This window comes from Aptenodytes patagonicus, chromosome 2 (genome assembly GCF_965638725.1).
Source record: "Aptenodytes patagonicus chromosome 2, bAptPat1.pri.cur, whole genome shotgun sequence".
In the NCBI taxonomy this organism is placed as follows: Eukaryota; Metazoa; Chordata; class Aves; order Sphenisciformes; family Spheniscidae; genus Aptenodytes; species Aptenodytes patagonicus.
In genome coordinates, this window is record NC_134950.1 from 100,811,084 (window position 1) to 100,834,358 (window position 23,275).

At 43.7% G+C, this 23,275-nt stretch overlaps 1 protein-coding gene across 8 annotated transcripts in view; it reads left to right on the forward strand.

Moving 5' to 3' along the window:
• The window catches only part of ATXN1 (ataxin 1), a 253,466-nt gene that overhangs the window by 145,095 nt on the left and 85,096 nt on the right, over window positions 1–23,275 (forward strand). For 7 of the 8 annotated variants that reach the window (XM_076330580.1, XM_076330581.1, XM_076330583.1 and 4 more), the window contains one exon: window positions 15,932–16,057. The exons of the other annotated variant lie outside the window; for it this stretch is intronic. The gene's annotated coding sequence lies outside the window, so the exon portion shown is untranslated. The remainder of the gene's footprint in view (window positions 1–15,931; window positions 16,058–23,275) is intronic. 8 annotated transcript variants of the gene reach the window in all.

The following is a 23,275-nucleotide window of genomic DNA, read 5'->3' on the forward strand; positions in this document are numbered from 1 at the left end:
TCATGCATGATCTACTGTGCACCTTGCAACACGTTTAGGTCTTTGAAATCTGGGTATGAATTTTTATCATAAGCTTTTTTCTTTTTTTTTTTTTAATTAAACTAGTCATGAACTAGGAGAGTACTGGATAACTGAAAATAGACTGGGTTACCACAGACTTCTGCTTAATTTGAGGCTGCAGTATTAGGTATAGATGCCATGGGGCCAACTATGAAATACACTTCCTCTTTTTGTGTCTCCAAGCCCAGCATGTAAGAGTAAATGTCTATTTGTATGTATAATTCTGTTGATTATGGATGTGAAAATTGAATTTGCTAGCACTGTAAATTAAAATATTTTGCTGTTGTTAATAATGTTAATAATAGTCATGTAAATAATAATGATAATACAGACTGTAGAAAGGGTCGCTAGTCACATCCCAGGGTGGATTTCATGCCTATAGGTCAGTTATGGTAGACTTGAAATACGAAGGAATCTAGAACAGGAGGTGAGTGGGTTTGGGACAAGTGAGTCCCTGAGTTGTCTTCCTCAGGGGAGATCACAGCACAGCAGAGCATGAACCAACATGGAAATAAGCTGGCCCAAGGTCATTTATGCCATTCAAAATGAAACTGCCTAGAGATGGAGTCCTGTTAGGTAGGTCGTAGCTGCTTATACCTGATTTGTGATGGAGAAACCTTCAAACGATTTCATAATAATTAACCAAGGGAACTGTGCTAAAACACAATCCATGTCTGACATGTATGCACGTAAGGAGGGAGTATCTTGCCAAGAAACAAGTTAAAATTAGAATACTATATCAGAATTCAGTTATCTTCTGAGAAGAAGCGTGAATGCTGATGGCCAAGATCTACAGCTGAAGTTTCCCAAGAGATTTTGGGAAGAAATGATGTGCATACAGACATACACTCTCCTCCAAGCTATTAATGCAATTGCAGGAATTTAAAAATCTTCAAATAGCAGAGTAGCCTCAATTAATTCAAGAGAAAAGTTTGATAGTGGAGTATGACGGAGTCCTGAAGGCACTGATTTTGCTTGTGCCTGTGATGAAAGGGGCAAGTAACATGAACCTGTTACCTAGCGCTGCCTTTCAGATGAGAACCACAATAGACGTGTTTTAATCTGGTGTGGTGAAATGTGCCCAAAATACTCTGAGCATTTAACAGTTGCACAAATGATTCACTTTCCTAGCAGTCTGATTTTGTATTATAGCATAAATCTGTTTCCCCTCTGTCTTTAATGTGCAATTCTGCTGAGCGTGCAGTTCACATTGGCTGCCTTGGGCAGACTGCAGGTCAGCTTTTGAATGTAGGAGAATTCATGAAATTTAAGTATTTTGTGTACAGTTAACCGCAGTTGTGCAAGTACAAAGACTTTGCTTTATCAGCAGATGTGGTCTAGGTTTACGTTTATGTCCACATTAAATTCTTACGTTTATTGCAGTCGAGGGGAAAAAAATCAGGAGCTCAGTGCAGTCTTTAACAATCTGCTTTGGTAGCTGGCCAGTCCACTTACCGTTGCGTGAAGCACATGCTAGGGTGGTTCTTTCTTCCATTAACTCTTTGATGCTGGGAAACAGGGATGATTCACACGACATGGGAAGGAGGCGGGGGGGGGGGGGGGGGAATGGATTAAAATAAATGCAAGATTAGCAAAAACTTTGTACTCGCCTTGCGCCAAGCCAGGAAGGGATTTGTGTACTGTGGGAATGATTAGATGGTAATGTTTGCTGGACTGCTGTGGCGGACAAGGGATATTTGAGAAGGTGATCCAGCTCTGCTGGAGACTGCAGGGGGAGTGGAGGGCAGCCTTTCCGATTGGAAACTAGAACTGGGTTGGGCACTTTCTGGTTAGTCAAAAGGGTTGCTGGCTGTTGTTGGTGATAGCTCAGCTGTTTCCCATGTGACGTGACTGCATTTCCTCACTTCTTGCCCAAGCTGGTGCTGGAGTTTGGAGTAGAAGGCACTTTGCCAACATCGCTCCTGTCTGGTTAAGGCTTTTTTTTTTGTTGGACTGGGAAGAGATGGGGAGGAATCGTATCCATGCGTGGAGAAATGGTGATGAGAGGAGTGCAGAGGGAAAGCCATGTATCCCTGCTTCCCAAGTGCAGAAATAACCAGTGCCAACATGGGAGCTTGTTTGTAGCACCTCAGCTTGGCCCAGCCAAGCGTCCATCGTGCGGTGAGCGAAGAGTGGGGTGGGACTTCCTTGCAAAGTGGTTAATGCAATCTCCAAATGCTATGAGGGGGAGTCACTCGTGAGCAATGGTAGGAGCTTTTTTCCCAGGGTTAAGTACTGTGCTGTCCTCCTTTAAACCAGAGAGATGAGAGTCCGGGAGAAGGATATGAAAAATAGATTAGCTTAAATCGAAACCTGGCATCTGGAACACCTCGAACTTTGGCAGACCTCAAGATAATACTTCAAAGTTGTTCAGCCCCACAAGGTACAGTATAATTTTCTGTTTGGTGAAAGTATTACTCGGGAACTGGAGTCTGTCTTGGGGCTTCCTTGTGCTGGATGCTGTCACACTAACTAGAAGATAGCTCCTGGCTGAGCTGACTCTGAGCCTGCACGCTCTGAGCTGCTTACATGCCTGTTCTCCATCTCCCCAAATACTTAGCAGTAAACATTTACCCTGAATTGGTTTTACCACATTGGGCAACAAAGTGTAAATATACTGGAGCCTTACTGAACCTAACTGTCTTCACTCTCCTGAAATGATCTTCCATATTTTGAAATCATTAAAGCCAAAGCAATGTAAATATTCTTTGTTTCATGACAGAATGAAAGGAGCATGGCCTCCTAATTACCCTGAAATTCAAATGTATGCAGGGGCACTTGGAAAGCGCTGGGCTCCTTCAGCTCCCTGCAGTTTGGCAGGTGTCTGTCTCATTACTTGATTGGATCTGGGCACTGAAGAGAAATTTACCACATTGGCTTATCTGTGAATTTACCATTCTGACATTGATGGGGTGATTCCCTGAGTTTAGTGCTCAGAGGCAGAGAACATCTTTCCACGGACAGTGAGTGCCTGTAATTCTCACCGTCGTACGTGGACCCGCTTTCTTTTTTGGCAGTTTACAAGGGAGGAAGCAAGTCAGCCTAGTTCAGTTTTTTTAGCCAAGTGTGTTTGGAGCTCATTCTGAAAGACGGTTAATACATGCCTGCATGTAGGTAGGATTTTAGGTTGTAAGATTACTAATTGGTTTCAGTGTTGTTTGCTGCTGAATGTTGGGGTTTTTTTAATCTAAGGTAAAAAGAACATCATTATTTTTAGTTTATAACGAAAAACACATTTTCTCTTAAATGTCTTGATATGAAGGAATTTAAATTTCTGCACAAATAGTTTCCAAGAGATTGGCTGTCAAGTATGATAAAAAAAATCTGCACTTTTGCAGGGACCCAATAAATTTAGATTTATTCTCAATGTTAAATGTGGTGAAGATGTCATTTTTAAACAGCACTTTTAGAAGTAGTTAGCTTAAAAGTATAGCAATTCAAAGCACAGAGGGAATGATTTTGAAGTGTAAAGTCTTGAAACACAACGCAGAGGTTGACAGTTTCACTACAATTAGAAGCAAGGCAGGCACAGCTCCCACTTCTGAAAACTTTCCTATCGCACTGCTTCCTCTCTTGGCCTAGAAAACCTCAAAAAAACCCCTTTGAGTGGCTTTGCTTATTGACTTAACACAGTTATACTCAATAGCATTAGGAGACAGAGCAGAAAGGGCTGCCAAATCTGTCTGTAAAGAACAATCTTTACAGAAAGCTTCACAGAGGTATTTTTTTTTCACATGCTTTCAGTCTCCTGAGAATGCTGCTTTTTTCAGGAAAGCAAGTTTTAGGGTGGTTTGGGTTTTTTTTTTTTTCCCCCCTTTTATTTTTTTAACAAGGCTTGTTTTGTTAGGAAACCACTCCCTTCTGCTTCTGCATTTAGACTCGCTGCTAATTGCCTTTTGGTCGATGACATTTTCCATGAATTGCCACGTTCTCCCACACTGTTACAACTTCACACTGATTATGTTATGTTATGTGACACTTCTGCCTGCTGCCTTTGGGAGGAGTGGCTGAGAGAAAGATATGGTGTACCTGGGAAATTGAGATTCCTTGCTTTCTGCGAGAAGTTCGCTGGAACCGAGTTTTGTAGCTGCTAAGACGTGGCAGAGGCTATTCCTCCCAGACTAAGATAGGTGGCTAGGGTAGGTGGGATCAGGAGGGCATCCTGTTACTGTGTCGGTTTAAGCACCGCTCTGCTGTGTGCCGCTGCTGAGGATTTTGTATAAGAAGTCATGACAAGGTGGTGTGTGGTGTGTCAGGCTGATATTTTTCATCCCAGCTGCACGCTGTAGTGGAAAGTCAACCCCAAACCCTGGTGCCAGAGAGGGTGCGGGAGGGGGCAGTCTTTGCAGACACTTCTGGCTCACTGAGCCCCTTGGGATGCCCACCGAGCCTGAGCTGCAAGCCCATTTTTTCCTCCAGGGCCTGGGGACGGCTCAGGTTTGTCCTTAACCCAGCTCTATCCTCTGCAGTAAAACCTCCCAGAGCAGCTGAATATAAGATCATTGCTGATTGAAGCTCGAGTGCTGCCGACATGAGAACTGGATGTAACAGAGTTGTTCAGCACAGCTAATCCACTTAAACTGTGGAGCTGATCTGCTCATCTGCAGGGGTGATGGCGCTCTTCGGTGGGATACCTAAAGAGGCTTTGGCTTGAGCTAGCTCTTCAGGGCAATCAAAATCTGCAACTAGGGTTGAGGATCTGGTTACATTAAGTTGGTCCTGACCCAACCAAATGTGGTTAGAAGTGAGAGGTTAGGTGAGATAAACCCCTCTACTTAAGCCTTGTCTTAGCTTGGGAGCTGATCAATGCATTCGAGTGCTTTTCCAGTCTAACTGCTTCGATCAAAGGTAGGGCTTACTTGGTTTCTGAACTGGGATGAGCTTTGCCAGTAAAAGCCCTGTTTTTAACTGGGATAATTACATCCACACTGCTAGCAGGTAAGGTTTCTGCTTTAATCATGTCACTGCACATAAAGGTACAGATCTTTTACAGGTAGAAAAACTGTGATTTCTGATGTAGTAAGCGTGGTTGGGTCCCACCTACACTGTGGCTATTGGCAGCGGTGCAGGATGAACAGCTGGTGTTGTAACAGGATCTCTGACTACATTAAACTGTTGTCCAGCCTGTGACATGAGGGTTTTCACTCAAAGAGGTGGTTAAAAAATTCAGGTCCATCTGACACACCAGCAGCAGCGGTGGCTGCAGGCAAGCCCAGTGTGGCCTTTTCTGCCACGTGATGGTTGGTAGGGGTGGCTGCAGCCTGCAACAGCAGGCAATGGGCACTGCTCTTGCCCTGCTGCTGTTTATCCTGGATAAACCCTTTATTTGCTCAGTCTTACCCTTTTTTGCGGTTGAGGGGAAAGGAGGGGGAGTATGGGGAGAGGTGTGTGGTATATGTACACTGCTGAGTCCTCTGCTGTCTTCCCTGAGGTACCAGAAGGCATCTGCAGAGACTAAAACTTGGTTGCCTTTTGTGAAAAGGGCTTGTAATGTTCCCGCAGACGAAATTCTTCTCTGCAGCTAATCCCCACTTGCCGCAGGGAGGTAGAAACGGGAGCACCGTGGCTCCAGTCGATTCTGGTCCCACTGCAAGCCGATGCAACCAGGGACCATTCTCACACCAGCCACATGCAACCTGTACCCCGGGATACAGAGACCTGCTCCCTCCTTTCCTTCAGCAGCAGAAAGAGGCAGAAATGAAGGCAGGACTCTCTCTAAATTTCAGGAAAGGCCAAAACTTGTCAGTTGGAATAAGGAGAGAACCAGGAAACAGGAGCACCTGTATTGCATAGCTTTGGGCAGGTCAATTATCCCTTCTCCAGTGAAATTGCCCTTTCCATAAGATATGAATAATAATGCTCAACTTACCTTGCAGGAGTGTTATGGAGCGTGCAGTTAAATTCTTCTTTTTTTACAGTGTTTGTAATATGTAAAACCCTAAATGAGTGCTAAGTATTATTGTGATTTAATTTTATTGAGGGTTAAACATTGGTGACGTGCCCAGCTGAGTATTCGCTGGCAGCGAGCTAGGCAAGTGACCAGCAGCAAGTGTGTTTGGCAGCAAGCAATGGACAAAAAAAGAAAACGGGGCTAACTTATTCCAGTCCTATGTTGTTTTTTTTTCTCTGTTACCACCGTACGTTTCCCATGAAGCAGATGGAGGTGCTCAAAATATCAAATTGGAACTCTATATTTTAATAGACTTAAATTTTACTGTATAAAAGGCAAATAAAGGTTAATGGCATGAAAATTCATCTTGTAGGAGGGTGAGAGAGTGGAAATGCCTCCAAGCGTGCCCTGAATGGTCCTTAAATGATAGCTTTCGGAAACAGATCATAGCTGAGTAGTTACATGGCTGATTTTTCACTGGGGGGGAGTAACATGCCCAGGGTGCTGGTTCCTGCACGTTTCATGCTACTGTTGATGAGGGTTTTGCATTGCCAACAAAGTGGACTAAAAACCTGGAGGAAAATCACTTGGACAGGGTTGGTACCCCGTGGCAGCAGCACCAGAAAGGGAGTGTGCAGGGTATGTGTGTCTGCGGGCGCGCGTATTGGGGGGTGCGCCTGAGTTTGAAGCATAAGTCAGTGCCAGACTCTGACGTGTTTCTGTGTTAGAGCTGCCGAGTGTAAGAGAGGGAGAGACAGTGTGTGTGATTTCTCCAGCTTGCTCTAATTTTGTGTGAAATGGGGGCTTTCCAGTGGTGGGGTTACTCCAAGTGTGATCACACCAGCAGGTTTCACGTTGTACCTCAGTGTGCATGTGCCTCCCATGCGTTTTGTTACTGCCTGCTCATTCTTGTTAATTTTTATTAGGTGTGAAATGCAAAGGCTTGTCCTAATTACCACTGGTAGATGATAGCACGACTGAATAACAATCTTTCGATAATCAGGGCTAACTTCTGCCCTAGGATAATTATACATCAGGCTCACTGGAGCTGGTGTATTCCTGGTAGGGAGGAAGGATTTGGCCCACGCTTTCTCTGTATGCATTAATTCACTGTCTTTGCTCTGTGACAGTGTCCTGACGAACAGGTCCAAAGGTCAGCGAAGCAGAGAAGGATCTTTCCAGTGTCTTTTTTTAAGCTTTGGGCCACAGTCTGCGTCCTACCCTTGTTCTCATTGCATTTGAAAACATCGCTTGGCCCTGGATTTTCTCAAGGTTTGCTTTCTTCCCCAGGTCTAAAAGCTGTCATGGTCACTTACCCAAACATAGTGACAGCATCAACTCCACAGTTAAGTTCCCGTTTAGTGGTGTTTCTGAAAATATCAATTGCTGCAAGAAAACAAATAGTAGAGATGCAGCATATGTTGTACATAATGAAAATTTATTGCCTTTTTTTAAAAATTACAGTATAAAATTTAGGGGGTAAATCTCAAGTTCTGTGACATTCATGGCGCAATGCCACTTTATTTGAAAGAACCTTACTTTTGTCCCTAAATCTTAGAAGTCCTTAACTACAATTTCCTTTCTTGCATGCCACTCACCTTTGAGATGATACTCCTTTTTTGGCATTATTAATTATCATTATTGTTGTTGCTGTTATTATTCCAGGAGATCTGTATGGGAGGAACGCCGAAATCTGGATTAAAAATAGCATTTTCATGTCCTCCCACTCACTGCACTTCGTGCACAGAATGCCTTTTATAAATGCAGACTTGCTGCTTGGCTAGATAAAAGAAGCTGTCACTTCATTTCCATAACGAAGTCGTTCCCAGGAGAATTTCATTGTTTTAGCAATAAAATTTTTCTAAAAGGCCTTTTATTTTGCCTGAGAAAGGTAACAGAAATGAACTTCTGAGTGGTTATTCCACAAAACAATTAGGAGAAAGCAAGACTGTCTTGATTTGATATAAGGAGATTTGTATGTGTATGAATTCCCTTTCGTGTAACATGAGACTAAATTCTCATCAAAAATCAAGTTAGAAACGCCCCCCCCCCCCCAACCTTACACAAAATCACAAGGTTTTTTTCCTTGCTCACAGAGGCATCACACATCTTTATCAGCACTCTCCTGAACAAATTTGGTCATATCCTTAAGTTCAGCCCTATTTCAAAAGGCACTTGCATGACTTCTGATTCAGATTGTTTCCTGAATTAAAGGCAGTCATGGATAATCATTACCTATTATTACAGTGCATTAGTTTTGTTACCAGGTATGTTCTTATTCTCGGGGAAGAATGATTGCTGTATACTGTATTGAGGTTGGGCGCTCCTTGAAGCGGGGACCGTGCTTTTGCTGTGTGTACATACACTATCGAGCACTCTGGCAGGCCCGGTCCCTCCCTGCCCACGTGCAGCATGCTGCCATGGCCTCTCTCGCCACTTCTCCGGCATTTCTCGCCCCTTTTCTCAGCTGGTCTGTGTCCCATGCCAATGTGATGTTCCTTTTCTCTGAATGCTGAACGTGCTAAAGCATGTCAGAATTAGAGCATCAAAGAAGTGCTGATAGAGAAAGCGTATACAGGAAGCAAAAGGTTCTGTGACTTGGGTTTAGTTTTCTCCTTTATTTTCTTCTTTTTTTATCTCATTTGTCACACATTTTGAGCCATGTTTGGGTTTTGCTAAGTATGAATCGATGCAATTACCACTTCAGTCACTGTAGACAGCCTACTACTATAGGTAGGTACATGTAATCAAGAACAAAAGGGAAGAGGCGAAAAATATTTTCTTCATAGTCAGGAAAGCCTTTATAGATTCAGCATCACACTTAAAATTGGATTGTATTAAATGCAAAAATTTCGGAAATTATTATTTATAGGAAGGTTTGTGAATTCAGGATGTGATATTCTGACTCACCCAACAGCAAACATGTTTGCACTCCAGCTGGTATGACTCACGCTGGCGTTTGTCTTAAGTGTGGCAATTGTTTTAGCCCTCTGCTTGGTGCATGATGAATGAAACGGCTGAGGTCCCCTGTTGCAGATTTACTACGTGCAGCTACGCTGGTAAATCGCAAGCTCAGCTGTAGAGTATTTCCTGTAACACACATACACACACATGCACGCTCATGCACATACACACAGAGGCGCATGCGCGCCCCCTCCTAAGTAATACTTTACTTCTAAATACTAGATTCATAGAAAGGAAATGCATAATTACAGTGCTGGCTTTTGCACCACATAAAGCAGCCCACATCAAAAGGTATTTGCCATTAATGTTTCAACAGGTAATCTCTGGATTTATTGCCAAGCCGTGTTCCTGTTACTTAGCGCTCAGTGTTGAAATCATTGAAATCTCTGTTGTAAGCTAGCATAGTCATCTTAATCCTGCAAAAAAAGTTAGTCAATAGTGCCTTTGTTTTCCAGCACTGTGTTTCACGTTGCATCAGCAGCACAGAAGACGTGGCTGTGCTGGAAGCGGGGAGAAGGTTAAGGATGGGTTCTGGGCTGGTTTCCTAAGGAGGCAAGGCTCACGTGGTGTGGCACTGTTTGTGCCTGTGCTCATGTGTGTGTCCCTGGCCTGGCGGCTCTTGTGTTACTCGGGTCCTCCTCAACCCAACCTGCTGCACAGGTAGAGGCTACAGGAAAGCTGTTCTCTGAAAGCTTTGTGTAAGTAGGCAGACAAAGAGCTGCAGGAACCTGGAGCTGAACCCAGTGAGGTCATGGCCCCAGCTCAAATCTTACCTGCACCAGGGAATTGGTATGGCGGGCATCCGCCTGGATTACTGCTGCCACCAACGGTCAAGCCTTTCTGCTGGTATTTGTTAATGCTACAACCCACAGAGCTATCTTCTTCAGGTGGTTTATCTTTGTCTTGTTAAAATATTGCAAATAAACAGAACCTTGGCTGTTTGTTTTGGTGCTGCTACGCTTTGGGACTCACGTTTGGATTCCTCCTTCAACACCGTCTGTTTGCAGGAGAGCTGTGGCCATCGTCTGTGAGATGTCTGTACATTTAATGAAGGCCTAGCCCTTGAGCCTGTTCTCATCTGTGACAAGTTACAAGGGTGCTGCAGTTCTTCAAACACGCAGGAGGCTCATTGTCTCAACTCAGGGCTGAGCTGCATTTTTTGCATAATAGCTTCCACAACAGAAAAAGAGAAATATTTATGTCATGTAACAGAAGCATCCAGAGTGGTTATTTTTATTGCTTATATCTGTTCAACATTACTGGCTCTGAGCCTGAATTATTACGGACCATTTGCATTCTTTTTCCAATCTCTACAGCTCAGAAGACCTGTAGGAATTACTGTGTTACAAACACGCAGGCAATAGAGTTGTTTTTACTTAAAACCTCTGTGTGAGAATGAAGAAAGTTGGCATGCTAAGGGAAATGTAAATCAGTGTTGAAATCCCCCCTCCTCCCTCCCACTATTCCTGCTTTGATAGCCATGAGAAATGGGGTGCTTATGTTAATGGGGTGATGGATTTTTATTAAAAAATACATCATTGACATCTGATAGGAGGTATTTGTGAGGTATTTTTCTTCTTCCAGTTCTGTACTGTTGCTTCTTAGACAAAACAACCTAGACATGTTCCTGTTAGTTTTCTTTTCACCTGATGGCATTGTGTGTTGCACCCACTGCCCACCTCTGTACTTGCTCTTTTAATACCTTACGCTGCACTCTTCTTGGGGAAAATCTCGTAGAGCTTAAAAACTAAGCACAGTAAGTGAAGCACAGGGCTAAGCACAGTTTAACCTCAAGTCTTGTTGGAAAAACTGGGTATTACTGAAGTACAAATAACAAGTATGATTGTGATTGCTGTTATTTGTGTAACGGTGATGTCTCAGAGGTCCTAGTCAGATTTGTGTTTGTATTGTTATTAGGCATTGTGTAAATGGAGAGCGTGAGTTTGAGCTGGCGTGCATATTTTCATATTTACAATAGCCACTGTGGTGATGAACCTCCATCTATTTTCTGACTGCTTGTTCAAAGGTGTTGGGGTTAGGGAATAGGTAACGAGAACAGCGGGGACCACTCTAGGAACAAAGTTGCTTCCATGGTTTCCAGGTAACAGGTTTGGAAGGATGGATGTCCAGTGAGTAGGGCTGAGAATCCCATTTCCAGTCTGCTTGCATAGGTTGATGCTAAAACGAGGGGCAGTTTACCTGAGCCTTAAGTCGGGGAAAAAATAGCTGCTGTGGATGAAATAATGATGAATAATGTTTTTTTAGATTAAATCTTGGGACACTGATGTCTAGATGACTAACAGTTAACGTTAGTTGTGCAGAATCACTGGTCATCTTCAGTAGTGGCTCCTGCACTGGAGGGTATGAGCTGCAGCCTTACCCCTTCAGCCCCATGTGCTGGTCCTGTCTGTCTGCTGTTTGCAGACAGATGTTCCCATCCTGCAGCACTTCATTTTCCCAGTAAGTACTCGCATTGGAAATGCCATTCACACAGGAAAGATGCACAGGGCTGGGGCAGCACGTGGATGTGTTCACAGAGCTGGGGAAGGTAACATATACCTTCTTCCCCCTACTGCACGTTGCGGAGCAGGGTGGATTGCTTCCTTGTCTGAGCCCCATGATCTGCATGCTGTTTTTCTGGTTCAGGACCCGCAGGATATGCAAAGTGCTGACAACTTGATTTACTCTTCCCTTACACACAGATACAGTTATTCACCCTGCACAAAGTGGGTGTAACACCATGGACCACATGCAAAGCCATGGGAAGTGCTTGTTTATGTCACAAAGCTGTGGAGAATCAAGCTTCAGATGAGGAATGGTTGTTAAACAGAAATCAGAGTGATGCCTGCCTGTTTTATGCAAATGAAACCTCTTTTGTGCTAAGGTGATACTCCTTCACCATAACCTTAAAGTAGGCATAATTGTGATTTAAGTCTTTTTTACACTAGCAGAACAATTAATGTAAAGATGACTCAGCCCCATCAGGAGCAGTCTTTGTACACTAGACAAAATGTCAGGAGATTTTCAGATGGGTAAAGTTTGGCATGGCTGGTGTAGAGGACCTTTTATTAACTTGAAATCTGAAAGATAGTTAATTCTTGGTTGGTGTGTGAGGTTTTTTTTCATTTCCATTAGAATCTTTTCTATATGTGTAAAATCAGCTAAACCTGTTGAAAACCATTTAGAAGTTGTTTCTTGACACGATAGATGATACACACATTAGGTAACTGAAATAGCATACTCTCCAGGAAGATACAACCTCGCCTTTCCCATTTGCGGTGGGGCAGGATTGAACCTGTCTAAAACTATTTCATGCAGAGGGAGAATAAAGGAGGAAATGAATTACGGTTTTATTTGAGTTGAAGGATTAGTTGTGGGATAATAGCGAACAAAGAAACAACTTGGGAACAACGCTGCCGTCTCTTAAACAGTTTTATTAGCTTACGCTGATTTGTGAATTAGGAAAACCAAATTATGTGATGCAAGAGAGCAAGGAATGGCAATTAAAAACCTGCAGGAAAGGACTGGAAAAACGGTGATCTCTCGCTGCCTGCTTTTCAAAGCAGATGGAGAGCATGACCTTTTCTTGGAATAAATACAGGGTATTGCACAGAGCCGACTTCTGGTTTTCAGTTTTGCCAGTTTGCAGTTGCTCACTTGTACTGTGGTTCTTATTTGTTGATTGCCCTGGGGTCCAATTTTAGTATCTAAATACTCCCAAGAAGTACTTCCATGTTCTTTGATTTGAGGTCTGTTCACCTCTCAATTACACTTCTAATCTGTCAACTCAATGTCCTTTTTAGCACTCAAAGGCAGGACTATGCTGTGATATTTGAATAACCATAACGCTGTGGGACCATGAAAAACAGCTTCCTTGTGTAACACTTCCCATTTATAGCCGAGATGTGATTGGTAACCATGTATGTGATAATGATTCATTGATCATGTTGAAACTTCAGTTGCAAAAAGCCTGGTTAGAACGTAGTTGCACTGTAAACCAGCCTTCCTTGATGGTCCCTCCAAGTTATGAGACTTTTGGATGTTCCAAGAAGAGCATGTCATCACAGTCCGTCAGCTCTGCATAGCAAAAAGATCGTCCCAATTAGGGAATGAGTGCTCTGCTTTTTAGGCGAGGATTGTGCTTCAAGAAGCAGGGTATCTCCCTGTGTGTCCTGAAGTTTGTGCTGTGCTGTCTTTAAATCTTAAGCATAAAAATGTCTGGGAACATTTGCAGGCAGACGTGCCTTGCCCCTCGCAGAAAGAAGTGCCTACAGGGTAAGGTCAAGTGAGCAAGTTGTAGCAGATTAAACTAGCTTGTGAATTTACAGCGCATCATCCACTCCATAATAACTGGCTGTGTACGTGGTACAAAGGCACCCTATAGTAAATACAAGGTCTCTCACCCTTTTTTCCCTGAGGGGTAGGCTACCTTGCTTCATGTCATCTTTCCCATGAAATAAGAACGCATGGACAAGGATAGCTGCCACAGAGCACCACTGCACTGTATCGCACAGACACTGCTTGTGACTTGTTCCCGTGTCCACATGCCGGCATGGGTCTGCAAGACAAATTCCAGACTGATAGCAAGGTAACTGCATAGTTAGCACACAATGCTTACTCCTGTTTCAGTGATCAAAGCCCCGGTATAGGCAATCGGAGCCTTGTTTAACTTGAACAGAATCAAAATCCTAATCCCGCCTGTTGAAGTTAGCGGAAAGACTTTGAGTGTGGTGGGTCTCGGCCCGGTGTTACACGCAGCTGACTCTCCAGGGAGGCTCAGAGGAGTCTGTGCAAGCAGGAGCTGCAAAATCTGGTATGGGAGACAAGGTGTGCATGGAGTACACTTCCCTGCTCTTAACTAAAAATAACTGGAAGACATCTAATTTTGGCAGACATGTTAAATATTTTGTCGTAGTCTTTTGGAGTGCATTTTCAGGTTCCCCTGAGTATTGAATGACAAGAGAGAGGTGTTGGGTGAATTTTTGGAGGAAGTCATGAAGATTAAATATGGAATTTTTTAGGAGATTTTTGGATTGCCAAATTACTGGAAAAAAACAGAAGTGGTAATTTTGAAAATACCAAAATGTTTCATTTTAACATCTAGAAACAAAATATTTTGAGTATTTTGAGTTTTTTTTTAATCTTGAGTTTCACCTAATTTAAAGAAATAAACATCTTGAAAATAAATTGGTTTGGGTTAAAATGTTGAGGGTTGACTTAAATATGGTTTGGGGTGGTTCTCCTTTTGGTCTGCTTTCTAAAGCTAAAAAGCTTGTGAGATGATGTCTGAGGGTATGCTTCTCTGTCAGATAAGCAGCAGAGTCCCATTTTAGTAGAGGAGAGAAGCTGTTGACCAAAGTCCTGGAAGTTTAGATGGGGCCTGGGTATCTGAAGGATCTTGAGGTTGCAGTGCCTGTGTCACACAGGAGCTGTACTTCCAGCTCAGAGTTTCTTAAGCTGGAAAGGCTTTTGTAGCAGGTATCTTGTAATGCTACAATCCGTCAGGGAGAGGACAAAGACGCATGTAACTGAGGCTGATCATCATTGCCAGTGCGCATTGGAGAGTCCCAACCAGCTGGAGGAGATGGGTAATGTTCACGGACGCTGCTCTGTGAGGGCTTAGCCTCAGCCAGTAAATCCAGTAGTCGTCTTATACCAAAGCTGGATAAGCTGGGTGAATACTGGTTTGGGTTTTGGAGGGTTTTAGAGTTGTTGCTTTGAGTGTTCAACTAAAACAGACTGTCTCAGGGCTGTAGACTTTTTTGAGTAGTTTCCTCTGCCTACTATCATTGCATTGCCTTCCCTCTGCTCTTCACCCATGAACTGCTCTTGTCCGTCCGACTTGTTTCCTGCCTTCACATAGGGTGAGATTCATCTGCATTCGTCTGTAGCCATCTAGTCTGAGCTCAGTGTCTAGACTCACTTTATGGAGGGAGAGAAGCAGACCTTTCTAGAGAGTGATTCATTCTGTCCTAAAGCAGATGCTTAAGATAGGTCAAATTAATCATTTTCTAGATTGCCTAGTTTCCTCCACTGAAAGTAAAGAGAGCTTGCACTGTCTCAGGTGTAGACTTTTGTCCTGCACATGTTTTCGGTTCAGGGACATGGATTCCACCATAGTGCTGATAGGATGGAAATTTGTGTGTATGAATCCTGAAATTATGTGTGAAATGTTTGAGGAGCCTTACGTCAAGGAGATAGGAAAGGTTTGTGGCACAAAGTGAAACTAAGAATTTAGGAAGCACAAGTAGACCATGGGAATTTTGCTGAAGGAAAAAATGTTCAGTTTGGGCCCTGTGGAAATACACACTGTATTTTAAGTATTCTGAGTGGGGTTCTCATAAAAATGTAGCACAGCAGTTTTCCCAGACCCCAGTAAAAAGGCTGAGGATAGTCTGATACCTTGTACAGTAGGTCAAAAAAATTAAGAGTTGGTCCACAAAGAAATTCTGTCAAAAATAAGTATGAAAGAACCGCATGATATTAAAAATCTCAGATGTGAAAAATACTTCCTGCTGAGGAATGTGTGTGTGTATTTTTGGTTTCAGTACTCCTCTGTTGCAATATTACAGATAACCACAGAAATAGACAGGTGTTTGCGTCCCCTTAGAGGAGTTCATTGAGAACAAAAATCTTCCTGTGTGGATCTCTCTGCACACCTTGGGCTTTGTTTCCAGACACTTTTCAAAACAACAACTCCGAGTAGTTTTTTCTTCCTCTTGTTATGGCAACAGAAGTATCCAAGAACTGTTTTAATTATGTATCTGCCTCAGCAACTCTGAACTGGGTTTTGATTGTTGGTAATAAGTGCAGAGTGAATGACTCTTCCTATCCTAGATCAGTGTTTGACGTATGCTCACTCTGTACTGGAATCTCCGTGCTGGGAGCTCATTAAAAATGCATTTGCTTCAAGGAGATGTAGGAATCAATTGTTCATTTGCTAAACAGCTGTATGGATTTTCCTGTTTTTTATTCCTTGCTTTCCTTTTTTTACTTTGTTTTGCTTTTCTTTTACAGCTCTATCTTACTTTATTTGAAAGAGGAAAGCTAGTGAGGACCTGTGAGCAGTCTGGCAGCTTCTGAAAAATCTTCATGCTCTAAAGGATAATCCAGAGTTCCCTGAAGAAGAACGCAGTGAATGTTGTGAGTTCCTAGCAGCGATAATGTGTACTTGCAATTGTGTCTTTTGGGGGGTGGTATCTGCACTGTAGTGTTTGCTCCCATCCCTGTGATGTACTGAGCATCTTTTAGCTCTGCTGAAACCAAAGGTAGATGTGTTTGGGTTGGACTGCAAAGCCAGACTTGAATTTCTCTCCCGCTCTCTTTTTTCTTTCTTTTAATGTCTTCAAGGGCAAAATATGTTATCTAAGGAAAGATGCTGGGTTTCTTTTCCTTGGACTGCTACAGTTATTTAACACATTACTGTCGCTTTTTAGTTAAATATGTAAGCCTGCTTTTGAAGGCCTTGTGACTGTGTAGCATAACAAGAATGAAAAATATTATGGATAACAGTTCAGCGATCTACAGGTCAGAGTCAGGAGTTTTATACATGCTCATACAATGGTTGAAATTATTTGGCCGTTTCAAATTAGAGGAATGCAAATGTGGTTACTTGTGCCTGGTATTCTAAACTCCTATTGCTTTGATCAGTGTGTTATATTAGTTTGAGTATTTTCAATACAAATGCTCCTTTCAGAGGTTTGTGATCATGGGAATTGGAGTAGCACACCTTTCAGAGGGAAACACAGTCACATAACTAAGACCCTGGTCCAGCTGTGGCATTTAATAAAATAAACTGTTCGCGTGAGGGATGGCTAAAGAGAAGGCATAAATATTTTTATGTTCATTGTTTTTCTCATAAAACCCACTGCTTTTCTGGGTTGAAATGGGCAAATCAAATGTAAACATCCTCACAAACAGAGGAAAACAAGAATTCTCTGCCTGCCAGGTTTGAGAATAATCCTTATTTTTGTCCTAAGAAGGAACCTTGGGAATTTCAAAATTAGGCAAGTTAGTATTTAAATCCTTATGCCCAAAGTATGCAGTGGTCCTTCAGGATGTTAGTAGTGACAAAACAGCTGCAGATTCTTCTAGTTTGAGAAAATTAGTTTTTGAACTTTCCATAAATTTAGTAAATATAAATATATTTTATGACTGCTGGGCATGCCTTCTAGCTCCCTGGAAGTTCGATGCCCTCCTTTGCTCTGCTTTCCCCTTTGGGTTCAGGCTTTGGGCAGCAGACTGAGACGGAGTCTAAGCGGTGCTGCTTTCCCAAGAGCCACTTGCAAAATAAATGTTAGAGAAGACACTGAAAAATCTTTATCATCTCTCCTCTTTCCCACATGCTTTGATCTACAGTGAAATAGTTAACAAAGCTGACATTTCGAGTTGTTAGTTACTAGTACCACTAAGCTGCCAAGTTAGTAACTCATTAAGATGAATAAGGGGCCTCTGAGACCTGGAGCTTCTCACTGTCTATGTATCCAAGCAGACATGGCCATATCAGCTTATTCCCACACTTTGAAAGACTTCTTTGAAACCACAAGGGCTTACTTTGTACACTGACATCCTAGAGCAGAGGAGGGCAGCCTTAACTAATAATAATAATAATAAAAAACTGTCCTAGCATGCAAAGCTGTTGGGATAACAGGAGATGTTTGTTCAAGATGTTGCAATCACCTCCACTGATTGCAACAGCAGCACCACCTCATGCCGAGGAGAGCGTTCCTCGGGTCCTCTAAGGTATGTGGTGTGCCAGATCAGCCAGATAAACAGCAGGAGAGAAGGAGGCAGTCATCAGCCATGACAGGGGACAGAACATCTGTCTAAGATGCTATCAGCGTGATTATTACATTCTGCCCAGTCGTAAATGGTTTAAAATGAGCCCACTTAAAGCGCAGTGCGGTGGTCTGCTATTGCGGTGCCAAAACCCCAAATTACAATTGTGAGGCCCAGGTTTGTGCAGAAAAAGCAGCATTCTTCTCACCAGGTATGGATGGAAAGTGCTCTTGAGAATGGCTCTCACCCTGGCATCCAGGACCGGTTTCTTTCAGGAGTCATTCACAGGTGATGGAGAGCTCTTTAGAAGTTCCTTGAGAGCGATGTTGTCACCTGGCTTCTGTTTGGAGGACAGTGCTGCAAGAAGGAGGCTGTTGGCCAGGCTCCTCCTCTCCCCTCCCCTCTTTTCTTTATCCTCTCAGAGAGACAGGAATACGAGAGATGAGGAGAGATGGTGATTCTGCTGAAAGGAAATGCCAGCATACAGTGATTTTACTGAAAAATACTGTTCTCTCCTCCCTGAGTGTTTGCAGGGTGTTGTCACGTTAAGATGTGCGGAAAGCAATCAGACCTTTCCAGTTGCATGCGGTAGCTGTTCTCATCCCTTCTACCTCCCCCTTCTGCCACCCAGGGAAATTTCAGAGGAAGAGGGGTGTGAGGAGGGAGGGGGGCAGTAAATTGGGACCAGCGTCTCGTATCCACCTAGAAACTGCCTGTTTACTAAACAGTACAAATTTCTTGCTTCCTTTCTTCTGCTCTCCTCAGTTGGATGAAGCACATTTCTGGAATAGCAGAGCTGGTACAAATCAAGTCCATATTCCTCTTTTGCAGAGAGAAAAAGGGATGTCATTAAGGGATTCATTAAGGAGGAACGTTTATTTCACTTAGTGAGGGGTAAAAATGAAGCGAGGCGAGGCTCCTTTGCTCTCACAGGAGGGTACCTTGTGAATTCCAGCGTATGGTTTTGTAATTTTCTGATAGGATTTAGGTATCCTGAGGTTTTTTTTCCATCCAGAAAACATATGCCGCAGCTTTTTTGGAGTGCTAGCTGCACAAGCAGAAACACATTCTGACAGGACCAATGAATAAAGTCTTCGTGCTTCTCACTCACAGGCATTTCTTCACTTTTTTTTTTTGTGCTTATGTGAAACCTCTGGCACGGTTTGTGGGAAATGGAAAATAAATCTCTAAATCCAGTATGTGTCAATAATTGAAACATCTTCAGTTGATCTCATATCTATAACTATTGTTTTGGGCAAACTGCAAATGGCAGGATAGTAAACATCCCTGCTCCTTGCTCCGACAGGCTTTCTATGCCCGGCTTTGGTGGGAACCTGCCACCGTAAGGGCTGAGTGCGATGCTGGAGAGGATCTCGGGGACTGTGGCCACACAAGGCTTAGCCCCGGTCCCATCCCATTTTTGAGCTGTCGTCTCCTTTCTCTGCTCCTTGGCCCTCCTTGCTCCCTTCACCCTGGTCCTGTCTTGTCCATACTCCTCCTCTGGCCGCTGGCTGTTTTTCCTGGCACCTGGATCTGTGGCGGGGCTGGGAGCGACGGCTCCTGGAGCTGATGTCAGTGCCGCTTCCTGAGCCGCCTGGCCAGGCTGGCGGCAGCCTGGGCACACCCTCTCCCCAGAGCATCACCACCTCCGCCTGCCTGCACTATCACTGCAGCAGCCCTTTGGAGAGGAGGCATACACAAGTGATGACAATTGAACGTTAGCGAGCCTTTTACAGCGGTTTTCTGCGAGTGGACATCTCCCACGCCTTGAGCCTCAACGCTGGGTTTGCGGCGTGGTTGAAAGTGATGCCCCGGTGTCTGTTCAAGCAGTCATGAGCTGTGCACACCTTGGGAAAGCAACAGGAAATTTTGGCACATGCAGCCTTAATGTTACTGAACGTCTTTGCTTTTGAATTGCTTTGGTATCCGTATGGTAAACCACTTAATGGTTTTCTACGGAAATTACCAGGCTACCGACAAAAGAGAGAGCTGCGTGTGTTCGTTCTTCCAAACAACTGCCCAATACATGCCACTCAGTATTTATAGGGAGAGGGAAAAAGGGAAGAATCGCTGTAATTTGAGAAATGTTTCTCAGAAATGGCAGTAATTTATTCCCAGGCATTATTCTTCATTAAGAGCTACAGACAGCTGCAGCTTCCCTTTAAATAGAAATTGCACTCTGTAGGCACGCTATACATAGGGCTTCAGGTTTCTGACATTCCTCTGCCAAAACTCAGAAGTATTTCTCACCAAATAAATGTTTATTCAGAAAGTCTTATTTCCTGGCTTTTATTTCATGTCACATGCTTCCGCCGGCCAGACAAGAACGGCTCAAGGCTGACATTTAGGAGAGGAAGCTGGAACAGTTTGGGTCTCTTGCAGGGCTTCAAAAAAGTCTCCGACCGTAAATCCGGGCCTTCGGTTTGGCAGTTTATTTTGTCTGATGAACATTGGATTAAAACGGACGTTGCGGAAATGCAGCAGAGCTACTGTGTCTGCGTGGAAGCAAAGCGGGTGGTGGTAGGTGTTTCTGGGCGCCAGGTCGGCTCACCCCCTCTCCCGGCCCGGAAGCCGCCATCCTCTGAGTGTGCATGGGTGGCAAACCTGCCTTGGTGGCATGCAGCAACTGAGCTGTTTCAGTGGTGGGGCATCCCCCATACGGTCAGTGTATGGGCACCTACGGACAGCGCATTGAGAGCGGGGCTGCATCTGCTTGCCGCTGCCACCCACCAGAGAGGTGGCTAGGGTGGCTTTGAGTCCTGCAGAAGGATGATGAGGCCATAAGCCACCAAGCGCTCAGGGACCAGCACAGGGCCGAATGCCTTTTAATCACGTCTGTGCAGCTTCCCCAGCTTTACCTACTTTCTTCTCCGCATACCTGCAGGCTGGCTCCTTGACTCACGACTTTCTAACCTGTCTTTTCTCCCACTGCCTTTTCCAGCCTGGACTGCTGAGCTTCCTCCTCCTTTGTCTCCAGGGCTTATCTGCTGAATCCATACTTTCCATTCGGTGTGCCACCCCCTACCACTCCAGTAGATGACTTTGCTGTCGTAGCAGTCCCAGTTGGTTGCCTTTTGTAATCTGTGGCTATGCTGTTCCTGTCAAATACAAGATGTCTTCCTCCTCCCCATTTTCCCCCAGGTCTCCCTGCACCCCTAAGTTTATGGCTTGCAGTATGCAATCCATGCATTAAAATAATTTTTAGTTAGGTCATTCATTATTCTCTTGCTTTCTTCTCGGCCAATATAGCTTCCAGAGAACTGAGAAGTTGTAATTTCTCCAGGGCTAAAATCCAAGTCTTTGATAGGCAGGCATGATGCCTGGGGCCGCTACATGTTGCTACCGGTTGTCAGCTTTGTAAAACTTACCCTGCAGAGCAAAGAAATCTGGGCACAAAGATTGTTCTCTTCTCTTACTGCAGCAAGCTGTAGTTTCCCAGTCTGTTTTGCCTTCCCTTCATTGTCTTCCAAGCAAATGGCTGTAAGATTATGACTCCCATGTTTGGACTGAGAACAGCTTTTGCCTGAGCAAACAGATTTCTCTTTGGCAGTCACTTTAACTGCTGCCCCAGCTTTTCGCTGTCAGCTTTGTTTCATGATTTGCTGTTAGAGAAGTCCAGGCAGTACTAGTGCATTGGAGCGAGTAAATGAAGCAAGGAAGGCAGGTGAATGCATTTGTTAATGATTACAATACCAGGGTGGTTGCAGTATGGTCCATGAGAGAAAAGCTTCTCCTGTGGTTCAACAGTGTAGTTTATGGTTGCTCTTATTTTTAACTTGGTGATGTCGGCTGGAGAAACTTCAGGTCCTTGCTTGCAGCACTCCTTGGTCCAAGAGACTTCCAGTGTAAACCAAGAAGAAGCACTGGGAACCAAGCCCAGCCGTCACAGATGATAGCATGGTGTGAAAGCTGTTCTAGTATTTGCAAGTTGTGTCTGGGGTGAAGCTGACCAAAACACAGGTGTCCCATGCCTGTTAGAATATTTCTGCTGCTGCTCTTCTGCCTCTCCTCTGTTTCACTGCTGCTTTGCTGTGCTGCTGAGTTAGTGAGCATCACTGGTGAGCTGGTTTGCTGCGCCCATGATGACCCTAACAGTATTTAGTAGCCTGCTGATGCTTCTCTCAAAGCTGATCATGTTGGTGGCAGCAGCAGCAGGAAGAGAATATAAATTAAGCTCTCCGAGAGGGGAGGTTTTTTTCCATTTTCTGTTTGGAGTATGCATTCAAAAGGAAAGGCTGCTGCTACTGGTGGGTTAGTTAAAAGGGATCACGAGCCCTTTGTAGCAGAATACTATTCTGAACCACTTGTTCATTCATATTTATTCCAGGTTTGTTTGCAATTGACCCTGGATGCTTATGTTGGGAAGGAATATTAGATACTCTTCAAAAAACTGGCAGTATTGATGCTATCAGTGTTCCTTCTCAGTGAGTTTTGTTTCTGGTAATCGGCATTGGTGTTTCCAGCTGCAGACACTGGTGAATGTTTCAGAGGCACCTGATGGCACAAAGGTCAAGAGGAGCAAGATAAAGAAGCAAGTTGCCAGGATTGCTCTTAGCTTCTTTGCCTATTGAGGTTGTCAGAACTAGAGACAGGCTAAGGAAACCTGAGATGCTGTAGTCTTTTATTTATTTCTAATGGGTTCTCCTGGCAGCTCTTTAAATAATAGAGAAACCCTCCTCACTGTGGCAAATCAAGTTTATTGCACTAGTTCAAGTTATTACCAAGTTATTTCACTAGTAATAGAAGAAATCTTTTGGGGGAGCGAGGGTTGCATTAGATGAGGAGAATTGGGGTGGTGATTTATAAATTCCTTTTGTCTCGCTTCCAACATTTGGACTGCAGTGAATCCTGCTAAAGCATTACAAAAGATGTGCCAATTGAAAGAAGGTAGGCAGAATGTGGTTTGGCTTCCTTGATGGGTGGACATTTGTGACCAGAGCTATCGAGATTCCTTGCAATGCAGAGGTGTCCACAATGGAGGCAGCGGGCAAATTGTGCTTTAAGCCTTCAGCTGCCAGGAGTTTGTCTCTCTGGCAGATAAAACTTCTCTTCTCAACAGCTTGATTTAGTATTTCTGATGCAAATAGTTCACAAAAAGAAACCTCAGGTAACATGAACCTCTGGTGAAGTAAAAGTGAGTTTGATGCTCAGGGTGGAGCAACAGGAAGAGCACTGGAGGAGCTAATGCTTTTCATGTTCACAGTTAAAGTGGTTTGGGTCTATTTTACTTTTTTTTGAAAGGAGTGTTGTTTTTTTGTTTTCTTGTAAAACGATGCACTGCAAGCGACTTTGTTAAAGAATTAGCTTCTTATGGGGAAAAAAGACAAAATAATCTCTCTGTCATTCAGTCTGCGTCAGGTACTGCTGCTGTTTGAGGCGGGAAGGTCCTCGTAACTCATTTCTGAGTTAAGACATGTCCGTTAGATCCACAGTGAGAATTACCAAGATTCTTTTTTACTTGATCCATTAAAATGTTTGTATAACTATCTTTATTCAACCTGAGGGATAGCCTGCAGAGTGATTAAGGAGATATAAGTACAAGCACTTCCTTCTTGTTATCATTGACCAGTCAAACCAGTTCAA